Consider the following 20,049-nt stretch of genomic DNA (forward strand, 5'->3'; position numbering starts at 1 on the left):
GACAGGTGTCTTCAAGGCCGTTTAAGATGATTTCCACATGGAGTCTACCATAATAGTGTTATAATTATATTCACGGGGAAGCGTTTAACTCGTAGGGGTCACACAGCGCTTGGGGGAATGGGAGGTAATCAGGTTTGATCTTAAGAAAGGTTCAAGTAGCCAAAGTTTATTGGATCAATAGGCTTTTACTGTCTAGAAAGCCCCCTTCCCCAGGAAGGGGCTGTTATTGTAAATATCTGTTAGAAACATCAAACTAAAGGGTTCTACAGAATTAAGGAAGAGACTCCTTACTAGTTTTCTAAGAATTGAGTGCTGATAGCCTACGTCAGCTTATTCCACTAGCTAAGTGCTGATATCCTTCGTCAACTTATTCCACTAGCTAAGTGCTGATATCCTTCGTCATCTCATTCCACTAGCTGAGTGCTGATATCCTTCGTCAGCTTATTCCACTAGCTGACTGCTGATATCCTTCGTCAGCTTATTCCACTAGCTGAGTGCTGATATCCTTCGTCAGCTTATTCCACTAGCTGAGTGCTGATATCCTTCGTCAGCTTATTCCACTAGCTGACTGCTGATATCCTTCGTCATCTCATTCCACTAGCTGACTGCTGATATCCTTCGTCATCTCATTCCACTAGCTGAGTGCTGATATCCTTCGTCAGCTTATTCCACTAGCTGAGTGCTGAAAACCTAAGTCAGCTCGTTCCACTAGCTGAGTGGTTATAGTACCTCAGCTCATTCTACTGTCTGGGTGTTGTTATATACATAAGTGTAAGGTATGAGCAGTTTGATAAGCAGCACTTAAGCAAGTGCAAAGGTCATAGCAAGTAAGCGAGCAAAACAAAACGAGTTCAGCTTTTATTCACGAAATGATTTGGAAAAGCATAATATTTGTAATGTGTGTGGAATAACTGGCGACTAATTAGGAAACCAAAGAACTTCGATGGAAAAAAAAGAGGAAACTCAAGTTAGAGTAGGAAAAGCAAGAATATTTACCAGGAAAGGCGCGAAGTCAAAAGGATTACCTGAAGGATATGTGGTAATGTTGAAAGCCAGATAGCATTTGAAGCTTTCTTATCAATAACTTATAACCATCTGCTGTGCTAGGAAAGTCTAGTTACCTCATCATGGGAAGGAGCTGTATACACAGAGAGGAGAGGGGGCCATGTTAGATTGAGAACTTGGAGAAGAAGGGACTCTGACACCAGTGGAGTGAGGGAGTATACCTGGAGGGTGTTTCGGGGGGTCAACGCCCCCACAGCCCGGTCTATGACTAGGCCTCGCGGTGGATCACTGCCGGATCAACCAGGCTGTTACTGTTGGCCGTACACAAACACACGTACGAACCACAGCCCTGCAAGTCAGGTACTGGCTTTAAGTGCCTGTCCAGCTCCCTCTTGAAGACAGCCAGGGGTCTTTTGAGAGTTTAATATAAATTTTGTGCATGAAAAGATTACAGAGACACATAATTTAAACACGGGTACATAAGTATAATTATCATACATAGTGTAAATTACCTAAGATTACCCAAGAAAGTCAGTGACATATTTCCTCTGTGTTTTAATAGCCGTGACTGAGAGTTGGGCAGCATCCGGTAAGAGAGTCAACAGCTGTGAATACCTGGAGTATACCTAGAGAGGATTTCGGGGGTCAACGCGCCCGCGGCCCGGTCCGTGACCAGGCCTCGCGGTGAATCAAGACCTGATCAACCAGGCTATTACTGCTGGCAGCACGCAAATCGAGCCACAGCCGAGCTGGTCAGGTACAAATACTGTGCACCTGATTACTGCTTTGAACTATATTTTACATACCCTTATTTTGTTATTATTCTTTAAGTGGAATAAATCACTGCAATAACCAACCTAAAGTACTGTTATTATTGTCTTCTGTATATTCTCCATGCTTTGAATTTTAGCGAGATAATTGTTTTTCCTTGTTATTGTATTTTTTTATATTGTATTTTTTTTATATTGTATTTCTTTGATATTGTATTGATATTGTATTTCTTTGAGGTATTGATATTGTATTTCTTTGATATTGTATTGATATTATATTTTTTGATGTATTGATATTGTATTTCTTTGATATTGTATTAATATTGTATTTCTTTGATACTGTGTTTCCTTGATATTAAATATATTATATATTGTATTTCCTTAGTATTATATTACCATGATGCATTTCCATGATGTTGTATTTCCTTGATGTTGTATATCTTTTATATTGTAGTTCCTTAACATTATATTACCTTGATGCATTTCCTTGATATTATATTTCCTTGATGTTGTATTTCCTTGATATCGCATATCCTTGTTATTGTATTTCCTTGATACTGAATTTCTTGGTATTGTATTTCTGTGATGTTATATTTCATTGATAATGTATTTCTTTAATATTCTGCTTCCTTATATTGTATTTTCTTGATATTGTATTTCCTTGTTGTTGTATTTCCTTGTTGTTGTATTTCCTTGTTGTATTTCCTTGATATTAAGTGAGCAATATGTGTTCTCTCGGAGGTTCATTAGTTATGATTGTTATAATTATTATAATCATGGGGAAGCTCTAAACCCGTGGGATTATACAGCGTATGGGGGTGATGGAAGGTATTCAGGCTAAGTTCAGCGAACTGGAGCACAGACCCAATTCCCTAGATCAAGAGCCCTTCACCAGCGTCAAGGAACCTCCCTTGAGGGGCGCTTGATATAAGGGAACCAGAAAGAGGCATAAACAAAAAAACACGCAAATACACTCCTAATAGTGACCAGCGAAGGGGCGGGACCAGGAGCTGTGAATCAACCCCCGGAACCACCAATACGTAAGTACACACACACAGCGAAGTAGTGGAGGCAGAATCCATACATAGGTACATAGATAAAGCAGGGAAAGAAAGTGGACCTAGCAGCCACCAGTGAAGAGGCGGGGCCAAGAGCTATGGATCGACCCCTGCAACCACAATTAGGTGAATACACACTCACACACGAGTAATGGAAATTCCCACTATTATTAATTTCTCCCACAACCCAACTACTGTTCAGACCTTCATTTATTTGCTTATATTTGCGTACTGTATTACCTCTCAGTATCTGCACACACATCACACACTTGCATCACTTATATCACACACTTGCATCACACACTGGTGCATGATCTTACGTTACAGAGAAGTGTTACATGGTTTGTTTTAAGAGGTCTTTCTGGGAAATTCAAGGGTTGTTCTGGGAACCTTTATGTGGAAAAGAGGTTGCAAATGATTTGTGTTAGCAAATTTTAGCTAAAATTGTTCATTTTTATACTAAAGATAATTATTATATTTTATTATAATAATTATTATTATTATTATTATTATTATTATTATTATTATTATTATTAGATGTATTAATAGACGTAGAAGTAGTAATAAATATAATAGAAGACAGTAGTAGTAGACGACAGTCTTAAGGGGGACTTTGGGAAAAGGCTGGATAAGTGGGTGAGTGGGAATGTTTAGTTGAGAGAAGAATCTGTCTTGTATAGGCCAGTAGGCCTTCTGTATTTCCCCCTCATTCTTACGTTATTTTGTGAAGATATGATACAAGATATATTAAACAAATTTCCTAAATTTGCTTTTAACAGATAAGTGAACTATAGATATAAATCCAGAGGTACTCCTGTTAACCGTTTTGGGGCCTAGTGTATCCATATACTCTTGCGCTGCCGTCCACAGAATGGGCATGAGGTACACAATAAACCAGTCACTGCGGGGCAAAATCCCCCAAAAATCTAATCTTATTTTGTGAAGTTACGGTGATAGATGACCTCGTCGATGAGGATCCAGATGAGAGGACACAAGTCACGCCCAGGCTAACCAACTTTTTTTTTAATTATAACATTATTTATTTGGAATTGAGGGTCGCTTGAGTGTCGTATGTTAAAGATAGTACCCAACATTTTTGACAAGAATTAAGATAAAATACCCGCTAACTTGTGGAACGTAATATCAAAATATCGCCTTTCTTTTCCGTCATGCCTACATAGATGTAACGGTTGTCATCACGAAAATCATTAAGGATTTTTCCAAAATTTAAAAGCCGAGAAACTTGTAGGCTCAGAAAGGATTCAAAGTCTCCCGGTGGTCTGGTGCCTAAAACTCCCGCTTCACACACGGAGGGCCCGGGTTCGATTCCCGGCGGGTGGAAATTCCGACACGTTTCCTTACACCTATTGTCCTGTTCACCTAGCAGCAAATAGGTACCTGGGTGTTAGTCGACTGGTGTGGGTCGCATCCTGGGGGACAAGATTAAGGACCCCAATGGAAATAAGTTAGACAGTCCTCGATGACGCACTGACTTTCTTGGGTTATCCTGGGTGGCTAACCCTCCGGGGTTAAAAATCCGAACGAAATCTTATCTTATCTTACAAATTCTGTGTTGGTGAGATATCCCAAGGTATACAGATACACCTTCAGAAACACGAGTATTCATGTGGAATGAAAGATACCAATATCCGTGTGGTGCATCGTAACTTAAGATAAGATAAGATTTCGTTCGGATTTTTAACCCCGGAGGGTTAGCCACCCAGGATAACCCAAGAAAGTCAGTGCGTCATCGAGGACTGTCTAACTTATTTCCATTGGGGTCCTTAATCTTGTCCCCCAGGATGCGATCCACACCAGTCGACTAACACCCAGGTACCTATTTGCTGCTAGGTGAACAGGACAATAGGTGTAAGGAAACGTGTCGAAATGTTTCCACCCGCCGGGAATCGAACCCGGGCCCTCCGTGTGTGAAGCGGGAGCTTTAGCCACCAGGCCACCGGGCCACTCCCATTTCACAGACTGGGGAAAGCACGACTGATATGAAAACGACAAAGCAAAACATAAGTGTCTCGAAGCTACCACTCTCCATCTCACTAAAACCACAGAACAGAAAAGGAGAATGTATACATTAGCAAAGCTAACTTTGGAAGCCCAGTCGCTAGATCTAGTGCAAGCCTCACTAGCATTTTGACCATCTCTCGAGGATAGACATGGACTGTATTAAAAAAATCATATAATCAACGGTTCAGTTTGTCATGTTAGCAGTTTGACCAGAAACAGTTAAGATAAGGCAGAGAGCCTTCTCTTTTACTGCTCTGACCTTATCTAGACAAGATGTGTACAGATAAATATTTGCTAATATTTTATCGTTAGATCGTGATGGTGCTAAAACTTCTTAGATTATCCGAAAATACAACTATAATGTTAATGATAAGATTATAAAGAAAGAAATTGATAATACGAATCAATTCAGTAATTCTCAGCCTTTATTGTCGTAAAAACTGGTAAAAAATTACGTGCTCTCTAATCTCAATAATCTTTTTGGGTCCTCGTAGGCACGACAAGCTGTGCACAATAAACCAGCTTCAGTGAACTGTATCATTTAAAATTTATCTCTACTTAACCTCGGCTTTAGACTCACTTTAGAGGGCATTATACCAACTTGTTTTTGTCTTCTCTGGAGAAACCCGCTTTCCCTCCTGGGCTTTTGTTTAGAAACCATGAGAAGAGATGTGACGGCGGCCATAAAAGTACCTGTAATAGCCTCTGTGTGATGATGTTCATTATTGTAAAGCCTCAGCGCAATAGTACACTAAACTTTAGATTACTCTCGAGCCGCTGCGAGGCAGACAAGAATAAACACCAAGTTCAGACAAGGAAGAAAAACGCAAGCTAAGAGGAGATGGGAGCTATGAAGCTCAAGTTACCATACTGTGTTATGGGACTCCGAGCTTAACGTACGAATGCAGAAGACGATATCTACACATTCCCACAAACAAAACATTAAGGGGTCGATACGTTTAGTGACCGGGATGTTGATCGTGATGGCCCATAATTATCCTCTTCTGCCACACCTCAGTTTTCATCTGCGCTTCAGTAGTCGAAGGAATTATGAAAAAAAAAAAAACCTAGATGTGTCTCGGTCGCTCAGCGATCCAAGAAAGGTATTCCCGTATCCTATAATCCCAACCTTCTCTATATTAATGCCTGCAAAGGAATAGTACATAGTGCGGCAAAAGTTTATGATGCAGTCAAATATCAGGTCATCGTGAAGAAAATAAATCAGGAATGGCTTTATTAAACTGACAAGATGGCACCTGCCCATTCCAATAGCCGATCTCAGGAGGCATTCTCATGATTATTGCACGATAACTAATTTGTTCAATAAAACTGACAAATTAAAACTTTCACAGCCCAAAATCCTTTGAAAAAAGTCCTCCTTAGAATTCAATATGAACAGTTATCCACCATGAACTTGCGGATTCATCAGACTATTGTAACGACTACACAAGTCATTGTGACTATTTTCACGAGGTGTCAGAGTGGGCCCCTGTAACTCTTGGAGGTCATACAGCACCAGTGGAGTGGGAAGTAGTCAGGTCTGATCTAAGATAAGGGAGGATACCTCTGTCTTCTAGGATCAAGAACCCTTCCCTGGCATGAAGACAACACAGGAGTGAGCAGTGTTAGTAGACCAAACAAGCGTCACAATGTTTCAATTTTTTATACAATGTTCTTCCAGTTCATTACTCAGAAATGTTTTACATAATGTTTGATTATTAATGATGTTTGTTTCTCTTCGTGATCGCTAGAAATCAAGCGAATATGTCAGGAAAATTGTAAATATCAGAATTTGGAGAGATAGTAAAAACTGCTCTTTGCTGATGACACTGTGCTCTTGGGAGATTCTGAAGAGAAGCTGCAGAGATTGGTGGATGAATTTGGTAGGGTGTGCAAAAGAAGAAAATTAAAGGTGAATACAGGAAAGAGTAAGGTTATGAGGATAACAAAAAGATTAGGTGATGAAAGATTGAATATCAGATTGGAGGGAGAGAGTATGGAGGAGGTGAATGTATTCAGATATTTGGGAGTGGACGTGTCAGCGGATGGGTCAATGAAAGATGAGGTGAATCATAGAATTGATGAGGGAAAAAGAGTGAGTGGTGCACTTAGGAGTCTGTGGAGACAAAGAACTTTGTCCTTGGAGGCAAAGAAGGGAATGTATGAGAGTATAGTTTTACCAACGCTCTTATATGGGTGTGAAGCGTGGGTGATGAATGTTGCAGCGAGGAGAAGGCTGGAGGCAGTGGAGATGTCATGTCTGAGGGCAATGTGTGGTGTGAATATAATGCAGAGAATTCGTAGTTTGGAAGTTAGGAGGAGGTGCGGGATTACCAAAACTGTTGTCCAGAGGGCTGAGGAAGGGTTGTTGAGGTGGTTCGGACATGTAGAGAGAATGGAGCGAAACAGAATGACTTCAAGAGTGTATCAGTCTGTAGTGGAAGGAAGGCGGGGTAGGGGTCGGCCTAGGAAGGGTTGGAGGGAGGGGGTAAAGGAGGTTTTGTGTGCGAGGGGCTTGGACTTCCAGCAGGCATGCGTGAGCGTGTTTGATAGGAGTGAATGGAGACAAATGGTTTTTAATACTTGACGTGCTGTTGGAGTGTGAGCAAAGTAACATTTATGAAGGGATTCAGGGAAACCGGCAGGCCGGACTTGAGTCCTGGAGATGGGAAGTACAGTGCCTGCACTCTGAAGGAGGGGTGTTAATGTTGCAGTTTAAAAACTGTAGTGTAAAGCACCCTTCTGGCAAGACAGTGATGGAGTGAATGATGGTGAAAGTTTTTCTTTTTCGGGCCACCCTGCTTTGGTGGGAATCGGCCAGTGTGATAATAAAAAGTAAAAACTGTAGATAAATAAGTAATATGAAGAGGTTAACTATAACAGCAACGACATGATAATAATCTTAATTTTTAAAGGGGTGAAGAGGTAAGCCAGGGGAAGGCCTGGGTCAGATGACCAAAAGCTCCAGCTGCGGGTCACCATATGACTAAGACCTAACCTAACCTAAAAACAACAACAGCAGCACAATACGTATATGCTTATTCTGAGAGGTGAATGTTTCTTAGGGTATATATGCTAAGAGTTAACTTTAATCTGTAGTGTAGTAATTAAAATACTCTTGTCCGGTGTTGCAGAGGTCTGAGACCTCTGCAACACAATTGTTATCAAACATTTGTTTAAGTTATACCATGAATTAAGGAAAGATCCTGGACTTCACCTTACGAAACAGATAAAGCAAATGCGTTAGTAATTATGGACAAGGTAGATTATAGTGGAAAAATGAACTTGTTATTAGAAGACGGGGGAACTTACGTGCCTCTTAAAGACCCAAGTGCAGGCGATAGCCTTTAAACCTCATTAAAGAAGAAGAAGAAGAAGAAGAAGAAGAAGAAGAAGAAGCAGCAGCAGCAGCAGCAGCAGCAGCAGCAGCAGCAGCAGCAGCAGCAGCAGCAGCAGCAGCAGCAGCAGCAGCAGCAGCAGCAGCAGCAGCAGCAGCAGCAGCAGCAGCAGCAGCAGCAGCAGCAGCAGCAGCAGCAGCAGCAGCAGCAGCAGCAGCAGCAGCAGCAGCAGCAGCAGCAGCAGCAGCAGCAGCAGCAGCAGCAGCAGCAGCAGCAGCAGCAGCAGCAGCAGCAGCAGCAGCAGCAGCAGCAGCAGCAGCAGCAGCAGCAGCAGCAGCAGCAGCAGCAGCAGCAGCAGCAGCAGCAGCAGCAGCAGCAGCAGCAGCAGCAGCAGCAGCAGCAGCAGCAGCAGCAGCAGCAGCAGCAGCAGCAGCAGCAGCAGCAGCAGCAGCAGCAGCAGCAGCAGCAGCAGCAGCAGCAGCAGCAGCAGCAGCAGCAGCAGCAGCAGCAGCAGCAGCAACAGCAGCAGCAGCAGCAGCAGCAACAGCAGCAGCAACAGCAGCAGCAGCAGCAGCAGGAGCAGCAGCAGCAGCAGCAGCAGCAGGAGCAGCAGCAGCAGCAGCAGCAGCAGAAGCAGCAGCAGCAGCAGCAGCAGCAGCAGCAGCAGCAGCAGCAGCAGCAGCAGCAGCAGCAGCAGCAGCAGCAGCAGCAGCAGCAGCAGCAGTAGTAGTAGTAGTAGTAGTTGTTGTGATGTCAGGGGAGGTGGTGCACATATCTCGTCCTGCTTCACTATTCAAGGACAATAATTTAGAAAGATTTGTCATTTCTTGAACTCTACTGAAGGGATGGAGGGTGCCTTGATGCCGGTGAAGGACTTTTGATACCAGGAACTGGAGCTATGATTCATTTCTATTACATGCCCGGCGGTAACAGCCTGGGTGATGAGGCCCTGATCCACCGCAAGGCCTGGTCATGGACCGGGCCGCAGGGGCGTTGACCCCCGGAACACCCACCAGGTATGAGACTATTGCAATCCCATTTCCCAGGGTGGTGTGTAACTCTTACGGGCTTAGCGCTTTCCCCATGACTATGATGATATCCATTTAACTTTCCGTTGGGAAAAAAAAATGCCTTCCAAAGCTTGAAATGAGGTGTTCCATAATAATATTTAATTAAACAAGTACATGTACATGTACAAGGTATACTGGCCTAGCTGTTATGCAGAGTGCGCTGTATAGCCCTTGTGGTTTAGCGCTTCTTTTTTATTATAATGTTATGCAGAGTATTTGGGGCAAATTAGGTCAATTTTGTCCCCAGGATGCGACCCACGCCAGTCGGCTATGATAGGAGAACATAGACAGCAGGTGTCCTAGGGAAACGTGTCCTAATGTTTCCACCCGTGCCGGGGATCGACCCCCGGACCTCAGTCTGTGACTCACGAAATCGTAATGACACGATTGCCAGCTGGCCCAGTGGCTAACGCGTCGGTCTGGAGTTTTATGACTAACCGCGAGTTCAAGCCTCGCCCGTGGTATGGTTTCTCAGTGCGTGAGTTAAGTGCGCTACCAATCGAGACGTGGGACACAGTAGTGGCGGAAGCCATGGGAGCAGCAATAGCCAGTGGAGAGGGGGGGGAGGGAGGGGGAGAGGATATGGGAAGGAGAGAAGGCAGTGTTAGCCACACAGGATGGAAGGATATCCGATTTTTGAATCTCCACTAAGAGGAAAACCATTTCAACCATTCCACATGCTGTTACACCGCAGGAAAACTATGGCCTGAGGGTGTTATATTGTCATAAATTTGTGCCCCCCTAAAATTCTAATACCCCAACTACTTTTGATTGTCATTGTTGTATTCAACGACCATTCTACCTCATAGTCTTAATTGTGTTTAATATCTACAGAATCTATCTCCTTTTGTACAACTTACCACATCACTGTTCCATCTTATTTTATTATAAATTAACCATAACTCAATTGCCCAATTCTACCTCACTTTAAAAAATACTCAATTGCCCAATTTTATTCTAAATCCCTATTATTGCCTAATTTTACTTTAAACTTTATTGATCAAACTTATTGTAAACTTCTTTTATTGACCATTTTTATTCCATACTTTTTTAAACTAGTATTTTCATCTACAACTTTTATATTATCCTGTCTACCATCTTACTAGCATATTATAACCAAGTCATTGCCATTTTTATTTTTATCATTTTTTTTTATTATTCTTTTGCTACCTTAATTTGTGTATTTTATCCTGTCAATTTAAATCTAATTATACTCTAATTCTTGTAAACAACTTATATAAGACCTTAGTGCAATTACAATTGAGAGTCTTGTGCCTTTATTATATTATTAGATTAATCACAGTTTTACTCTAGCTCATTCTAGCTCAATACATAGTCAATACCAAATTCACTATACTAGACCATAGTGCAATTACTAGTGAGAGACTGGTGCTATTTGTAATTTGTATTTTTATATTATTAGACTAAACCTAGTTGTACTATAGCTCTTTTTAACTCAATACAGTGGACCCCCGCATAGTGAACGCCTTGCATAGCGAACATTCCGCATAGCGAACGCTTTGTCCGCTAAAATTTTGCCCCGCATAGTAGACAAAAACCCGCTCAGCGAACTTCGTTCGAGACGCGTCCAATGTGGGCCCTCAGCCAGCCTCACATGTGCCGCCCGTCCCATTGTTTACCAGCTAGCCTCCGCGGTAACATTCAAGCATACACTCGGAATATTTCGTATTATTACAGTGTTTTCGGTGCTGTTTGTGGAAAATAAGTGACCATGGGCCCCAAGAAAGCTTCTAGTGCCAACCCTACACCTCAAAGGGTAAGAATACCCATTGAAATTAAGAAAGAAATCATTGATAAGTATGAAAGTGGAGTACGTATCACCGACCTGGTCAGGTTGTACAAGAAACCAAAATCAACCATCGCTTCTATTGTGGGCAAGAAAACGGCAATCAAGGAAGCTGTTGTTGCCAAAGGTTTAACTGTGTTTTCGAAACAAAGATCGCAAGTGATGGAAGATGTTGAGAGACTCTTATTGGTGTGGATAAATGAAAAACAGCTAGCAGGAGATAGCGTCTCTCAAGCGATCATATGTGAAAAGGCTAGGAAGTTGCATGACGATTTAATTAAAAAAATGCCTGCAACTAGTGATGATGTGAGTGAATTTAAGGCCAGCAAAGGTTGGTTTGAGAGATTTAAGAAGCGTAGTGGCATCCATAGTGTGATACGGCATGGTGAGGCTGCCAGTTCGGACCACAAAGCGGCTGAAAAATATGTGCATGAATTCAAGGAGTACATAGAAACTGAAGGACTGGAACCTGAACAAGTGTTTAATTGTGATGAAACAGGCCTGTTCTGGAAGAAAATGCCAAGCAGGACCTACATTACTCAGGAGGAAAAGGCACTCCCAGGACATAAGCCTATGAAAGACAGGCTTACTCTTGTTGATGTGTGCCAATGCTAGTGGTGATTGCAAAGTTAAGCCTTTATTAGTGTATCACTCTGAAACTCCCAGAGCGTTCAGGCAAAAGAATGTCCTCAAGGATAATTTGTGTGTGCTGTGGAGGGCAAACAGTAAGGCATGGGTCACTAGGGAATTTTTCTATAACTGGTTACACCATGCATTTGCCCCCAATGTGAAAGATTACCTAACTGAAAAGAAATTAGACCTTAAGTGCCTCCTGGTGTTAGACAATGCCCCTGGTCATCCTACAGACGTGGCAGAGCGACTTTATGGGGACATGAGCTTCATTAAGGTGAAGTTTTTGCCTCCTAATACCACTCCTCTCCTGCAGCCCATGGACCAGCAGGTCATTTCCAACTTCAAGAAACTGTACACAAAAGCTCTGTTTCAAAAGTGCTTTGAAGTGACCACAGACACTGGATTGACTCTAAAAGAGTTTTGGAAGGATCACTTTAATATCCTCAGTTGTGTAAACCTTATAGGTAAGGCTTGGGAGGGAGTGACTAAGAGAACCTTGAACTCTGCTTGGAAGAAACTGTGGCCAGAATGTGTAGACAAAAGGGATTTTGAAGGGTTTGAGGCTAACCCTGAGAGGAGTAGTATACCAGTTGAGGAATCAATTGTGGAATTGGGGAAGTCCTTGGGGTTGGAGGTTAGTGGGGAGGATGTGGAAGAGTTGGTGGAGGAGGACAATGAAGAACTAACCACTGATGAGCTGATAGATCAACTTCAAGAGCAAGAGGCCAGACCTGGGGAAACTGGTTCAAAGGAGGGGAGAGAGAAATTGAAGGAATTGCCTACTTCAAAGATTAAGGAAATGTGTGCAAAATGGCTTGAAGTGCAAACCTTTTTTGATGAAAATCACCCTCACACAGCTATTGCAAGCCGTGCTGGTGACTGTTACAATGACACTGTTGTGAACCACTTTAGACAAATCATAAAGGAACGAGAGGTACAGGCCACTATGGACAGATATGTTGTGCGAAAGAAGTCCAGTGACTCTGAAGCTGGTCCTAGTGGCATTAAAAGAAGAAGGGAAGTAACCCCAGAAAAGGACTTGCTACCTCAAGTCCTAATGGAAGGGGATTCCCCTTCTAAACACTAACACTCTCTCTCCCCTCCTCCCATCCCATCAATCATCACCAGATCTTCAATAAAAGTAAGTGTCATGTAATTGTGCATGCCTTTTTCAGTTTGTGTGTACTAAAATTAACATTTTTTTGTGGTAAAAAATTTTTTTTTTCATACTTTTGGGTGTCTTGCACGGATTAATTTTATTTCCATTATTTCTTATGGGGAAAATTAATTCGCATAGCGAACATTTCGCATAACGACCAGCCCTCTTGCACGGATTAAGTTCGCTATGCGGGGGTCCACTGTACATAGTCAATACCAAATTCACTATATTAGACCATAGTGCAATTACTAGTGAGAGACTAGTGCTATTTTTAATTTGTATTTTTATATTATTAGATTAAACCTATTGTACTATAGCTCATTCTAGCTCAAAACATAGACTCCACAAAAGTCATTATTAGACCTTAGTGCAATTACAAGTGAGAGTCTTGTTCTATTTTTAATTTGTATTTTTATATTACTAGTTTATACCTAGTTGTACTTTAGTTCATTCCAGCACAACACATAGACAACATCAACTTCATTATGTGTAGTAGTGACTATACTCTACATGACCAAAATACTCTAGCTATATACTTGTCCAAACTTCCTACCACTTCAGATATCAGTACTAGAACTCAACACACAACTCAGGATATAAATAACCATAATTTAAACCTAGAAGATGATTGATCACTTTGACCCTGATCTAAACCTCCATAATCTGACACCCAATCAAAACCTATTGGAAAGTAACTGCCTTTATTACACAGCATCACAAGCCACCACTATCCTAAACAATGCTAAAAGTCTATCAGTACTTAACTACAACATCAGGTCCTTAAGCAAACACTATGATGACCTCCTAGCACACCTTGAATCACTAAAGACACCCTTCTCCTGCATTATTCTTACTGAGACCTGGCTTAAGCAGGACACAATAGATATCTACCCTCTACCAGGATACACAGCAATTCACAACTGCAGACCAAACCAAGTTGGGGGTGGTATTGCAATCTATTACTCTAACCAATTATCTTGTCTTAGCACCACTTGCTTTAGTGATGAATATGGGGAATACATTTTTGCTAATTTTACTGTAAAAAACCTTAAGACGCCTATAACAATTGGTGCCATTTACCGGATACCTCACACAAACATCCCAAATTTCAGTGAGAAATTAAAGTCACTAATAACAAACAGACAAATGAATAAGCACCACCTACTCTTAGCTGGAAACTTCAACATCAACCTTGGCTTACTAGATGATCAGCCTGTAACTGATTTCATCAACAATATGAACAACACACTTCTCATACCAACAATAACTAAACCAACCAGGCTCACTGAGACAAGTGCAACCATAATAGACCACATATGGACCAATATACTAGCCCCCCTTAAATCAGGGATAATCACAGATAGCACTACAGACCACTACCCTACCTTCCTCCTGACAAACATTAGTAAACCACCACTTGAATACAACAAAGTCTCATTTAGACTCCATGACGAGGCCTCAGTAAAGAAGTTCACAGCTGACCTAGAGACTGTTGACTGGCCTACAGAATTCTCCAAGGCCAATGGTATTGATGACTGGACAGACATTTTTCTTAACAAATTACTTAGACTATACAACAAACATTGTCCTATAAAAACAAAACAGATCACAAACAAACGGCTTGGTTGCCCATGGCTAACCAGCACCATTCTGAAATCCATTGACAAGAAACACCAATATGAAAAGCAGTATAGACAGGGCTTAATACACAAAGATATTCTTAAACACTATTCATCAGCTCTCACCAAAGTAATAAAGAAAGCCAAACAACTATACTACTCCAGTAGATTCACAGACACTAGAGGAGATATAAAAAAGACCTGGAAAACACTCTCTCAGATTCTAGGGACCCACAAACTGAGAAAAACCAAGAATATTGTCCTAACTAAACCTAATGAAACACCACTACATCCCACCGACACAGCTAACAAGATAAACGACTTCTTCTCAACTATAGGATCTAATCTCGCCAGTAAAATCCCACATACCAATGCCCATGCCGGGGACTACCTAGATGGGAATTTCCTTAATTCCTTCTATCTTGCACCAAATGAGCCCACGGAAGTCACCGAGATTATAAAGTCACTTAAAAATAACTCAGGGAATCTGTCTCATGTCCCACCATTACTGTACAAGCGAGCGGCCCATGTCCTTTCGCATGCTATTTCATTACTTTTTAACAAGTCACTAGAGACTAGCACCTTCCCGAAACTACTCAAGATGGCAAGGGTTACACCAATACATAAAGGTGGTGACCCTACAGACTTAAACAACTATAGGCCAATATCTAACTTACCATTGCTATCCAAAATCTTTGAGAAACTCGTGCACAGGAGACTGTATTCATTTATAACGGCTCAAAACATACTCAACCCCTGCCAATTTGGATTCAGGAAAAATAAAAGCACTAATGATGCAATCATAAAAATGCTAGATCTGCTTTACACAGCATTGGAAAATAAGGAATATCCACTAGGAATTTTTATTGACCTAAGAAAAGCTTTTGACACAGTAGACCACGACATCCTACTCCACAAACTTGATCATTACGGTATAAGAGGCCATGCGCTTGCTTATTTCAAATCTTACATTACTAATAGGTATCAGTATGTCACCATTAAAGACACAGCATCAGCAACACGGCCACTTGATACTGGAGTTCCACAGGTAAGTGTCCTTGGTCCCCTGCTCTTCCTCATATACATCAATGACCTTCCAAATGTATCCCAACACCTGAAACCCATTCTCTTTGCTGACGACACGACTTATGTCATCTCTCGCCCTAATCTTGCCACCCTCAACACCATTGTGAATGAGGAGTTGATTAAAATATCGACTTGGATGACAGCCAATAAACTTACGCTTAACACTGACAAAACCTACTATATTATGTTTGGTAGCAGAGCAGGAGATGCACAAATTAACATTAAGATTGACAACACTCTAATTACCAGAAATAATGGGGGCAAATTCCTAGGCTTATACCTTGACAACAACCTGAATTTCAGCACCCATATCCAGCATATAACCAAAAAAGTATCCAAAACGGTTGGGATCCTCTCCAAGATACGATACTACGTGCCGCAAAATGCCCTTCTCACACTATACCACTCACTTATTTATCCATACCTCACCTATGCTATTTGTGCTTGGGGATCAACTGCAGCAACACACCTAAAGCCAATAATAACCCAACAAAAAGCTGCAGTAAGAATAATCACTAAATCCCATCCCTGGCAACACACCCCCCCACTCTTCATAGACTTAAACTTACTCCCAGTTCAGTACATCCACACTTACTACTGTGCAATCTACATCTACAGGACCTTAAACTCTAATATCAACCTTGACCTAAAACGCTTTCTTGATAGTTGTGACAGAACCCACAGGCATAACACCAGACACAAACATCTCTACGACATTCCCCGTGTCCGACTAAACCTTTACAAAAATTCAATGTATGTCAAAGGCCCTAAAATCTGGAATACCCTACCTGAGAACTCTAGAACTGCAGACACATTCATCACCTTCAAAACTACCATTAGAAAACATCTTATCTCCCTGATACACCCCGTCAACTAACTACACGAATACCACCTGGTGGTTCACACTTACACTCACTCACTCATTTGACCATAAACAGAAATATTAATCTCAATCTTAAAATAATGAATCCTGTGATACTCCAATACTGAAACTATGTACTGTGCCAAAACAAAAGCATTCACATTGCTAAACTCACAAACTAGTATTTAGTCACTTAGCCATAATACCAACTTACCTCATAATTTGTAATATTTTACAATTAAGAATAAAACTAAGTCTGCCCGAAATGCCTAGCCATGCTAAGCGTTCTAGTGGTACACTCTGTAATCACTATTTTACTACATGTAAACCACACAATAACCAAATTTCTGTAAACTCAGCATTGTAATCCTTATAGAGAATAAACTTTGAATGTCTTATAGCAGTATTGTCCCCTCAAGGGAGGTTCTGTGACGCTGGTGAGGGGCTCTTGTTCTAGGGAATTGGATCTGTGCTCCGGTTCCCTGAATTGAGTCTGGGTACCTTCCCCCCCACATGCGCTGTATAATCCTACGGGTTTTATATATATATATATATATATATATATATATATATATATATATATATATATATATATATATATATATATATATATATATATATATATGTATATATATATATATTTACAAACAATCGCAGATGGGCGATCTTAACTATGCAGGACAAGCCACTGGGGAGAAAATCTTTAGCTCAAGTACTTTCATACTTCTCAGTGCGTCATCAGGAGCTGTGCAATGTTGCAAGAGAGCAACCAAAGCAGGGAGAGAGGTCTCAGAGTAGCGTAGGTGTCACTGGCCACGGTGACACCTACGCTACTCTGAGACCTTTCTCCCTGCTTTGGTTGCTCTCTTGCAACATTGCACAGCTCCTGATGATGCACTGAAAAGTGTGAAAGTACTTGAGCTAAAGATTTCCCCCCCGTGGCTTGTCCTGCATATATATATATATATATATATATATATATATATATATATATATATATATATATATATATATATATATATATATAATTATTTTTTTTTATTATCACACTGGCCGATTCCCACCAAGGCAGGGTGGCCCGAAAAAGAAAAACTTTCACCATCATTCACTCCATCACTGTCTTGCCAGAAGAGTGCTTTACACTACAGTTTTTAAACTGCAACATTAACACCCCTCCTTCAGAGTGCAGGCACTGTACTTCCCATCTCCAGGACTCAAGTCCGGCCTGCCGGTTTCCCTGAACCCCTTCATAAATGTTACTTTGCTCACACTCCAACAGCACGTCAAGTATTAAAAACCATTTGTCTCCATTCACTCCTATCAAACACGCTCACGCATGCCTGCTGGAAGTCCAAGCCCCTCGCACACAAAACCTCCTTTACCCCCTCCCTCCAACCTTTCCTAGGCCGACCCCTACCCCGCCTTCCTTCCACTACAGACTGATACACTCTTGAAGTTATTCTGTTTCGCTCCATTCTCTCCACATGTCCGAACCACCTCAACAACCCTTCCTCAGCCCTCTGGACAACAGTTTTGGTAATCCCGCACCTCCTCCTAACTTCCAAACTACGAATTCTCTGCATTATATTCACACCACACATTGCTCTCAGACATGACATCTCCACTGCCTCCAGCCTTCTCCTCGCTGCAACATTCATCACCCATGCTTCACACCCATATAAGAGCGTTGGCAAAATTATACTCTCATACATTCCCCTCTTTGCCTCCAAGGACAAAGTTCTTTGTCTCCACAGACTCCTAAGTGCACCACTCACCCTTTTCCCCTCATCAATTCTATGATTCACCTCATCTTTCATAGACCCATCCGCTGACACGTCCACTCCCAAATATCTGAATACATTCACCTCATCCATACTCTCTCCCTCCAATCTGATATCCAATCTTTCATCACCTAATCTTTTTGTTATCCTCATAACCTTACTCTTTCCTGTATTCACTTTCAATTTTCTTCTTTTGCACACCCTACCAAATTCATCCACCAATCTCTGTAACTTCTCTTCAGAATCTCCCAAGAGCACAGTGTCATCAGCAAAGAGCAACTGTGACAACTCCCACTTTATGTGTGATTCTTTATCTTTTAACTCCACGCCTCTTGCCAAGACCCTCGCATTTACTTCTCTTACAACCCCATCTATAAATATATTAAACAACCACGGTGACATCACACATCCTTGTCTAAGGCCTACTTTTACTGGGAAATTATTTCCCTCTTTCCTACATACTCTAACTTGAGCCTCACTATCCTCGTAAAAACTCTTCACTGCTTTCAGTAACCTACCTCCTACACCATACACCTGCAACATCTGCCACATTGCCCCCCTATCCACCCTGTCATACGCCTTTTCCAAATCCATAAATGCCACAAAGACCTCTTTAGCCTTATCTAAATACTGTTCACTTATATGTTTCACTGTAAACACCTGGTCCACACACCCCCTACCTTTCCTAAAGCCTCCTTGTTCATCTGCTATCCTATTCTCCGTCTTACTCTTAATTCTTTCAATAATAACTCTACCATATACTTTGCCAGGTATACTCAACAGACTTATCCCCCTATAATTTTTGCACTCTCTTTTATCCCCTTTGCCTTTATACAAAGGAACTATGCATGCTCTCTGCCAATCCCTAGGTACCTTACCCTCTTCCATACATTTATTAAATAATTGCACCAACCACTCCAAAACTATATCCCCACCTGCTTTTAACATTTCTATCTTTATCCCATCAATCCCGGCTGCCTTACCCCCTTTCATTTTACCTACTGCCTCACGAACTTCCCCCACACTCACAACTGGCTCTTCCTCACTCCTACAAGATGTTGTTCCTCCTTGCCCTATACACGAAATCACAGCTTCCCTATCTTCATCAACATTTAACAATTCCTCAAAATATTCCCTCCATCTTCCCAATACCTCTAACTCTCCATTTAATAACTCTCCTCTCCTATTTTTAACTGATAAATCCATTTGTTCTCTAGGCTTTCTTAACTTGTTAATCTCACTCCAAATCTTTTTCTTATTTTCAACAAAATTTGTTGATAACATCTCACCCACTCTCTCATTTGCTCTCTTTTTACATTGCTTCACCACTCTCTTAACCTCTCTCTTTTTCTCCATATACTCTTTCCTCCTTGCATCACTTCTACTTTGTAAAAACTTCTCATATGCTAACTTTTTTTCCCTTACTACTCTCTTCACATCATCATTCCACCAATCGCTCCTCTTCCCTCCCGCACCCACTTTCCTGTAACCACAAACTTCTGCTGAACACTCTAACACTACATTTTTAAACCTACCCCATACCTCTTCGACCCCATTGCCTATGCTCTCATTAGCCCATATATCCTCCAATAGCTGTTTATATCTTACCCTAACTGCCTCCTCTTTTAGTTTATAAACCTTCACCTCTCTCTTCCCTGATGCTTCTATTCTCCTTGTATCCCATCTACCTTTTACTCTCAGTGTAGCTACAACTAGAAAGTGATCTGATATATCTGTGGCCCCTCTATAAACATGTACATCCTGAAGTCTACTCAACAGTCTTTTATCTACCAATACATAATCCAACAAACTACTGTCATTTCGCCCTACATCATATCT

At 41.4% G+C, this 20,049-nt stretch overlaps 1 long non-coding RNA gene across 1 annotated transcript in view; it reads left to right on the forward strand.

Annotated features, from left to right (window-relative positions):
• Nucleotides 1-8,824: 8,824 nt before the first annotated feature.
• Nucleotides 8,825-20,049, forward strand: part of LOC128695632 (uncharacterized) — a 39,366-nt gene continuing 28,141 nt past the window's right edge. The window contains exon 1 of the long non-coding RNA XR_011393074.1: nucleotides 8,825-9,209. This is a non-coding gene — a long non-coding RNA (uncharacterized lncRNA). The remainder of the gene's footprint in view (nucleotides 9,210-20,049) is intronic.

The sequence above is a fragment of the Cherax quadricarinatus genome, chromosome 42, assembly GCF_038502225.1.
Source record: "Cherax quadricarinatus isolate ZL_2023a chromosome 42, ASM3850222v1, whole genome shotgun sequence".
In the NCBI taxonomy this organism is placed as follows: domain Eukaryota; kingdom Metazoa; phylum Arthropoda; class Malacostraca; order Decapoda; family Parastacidae; genus Cherax; species Cherax quadricarinatus.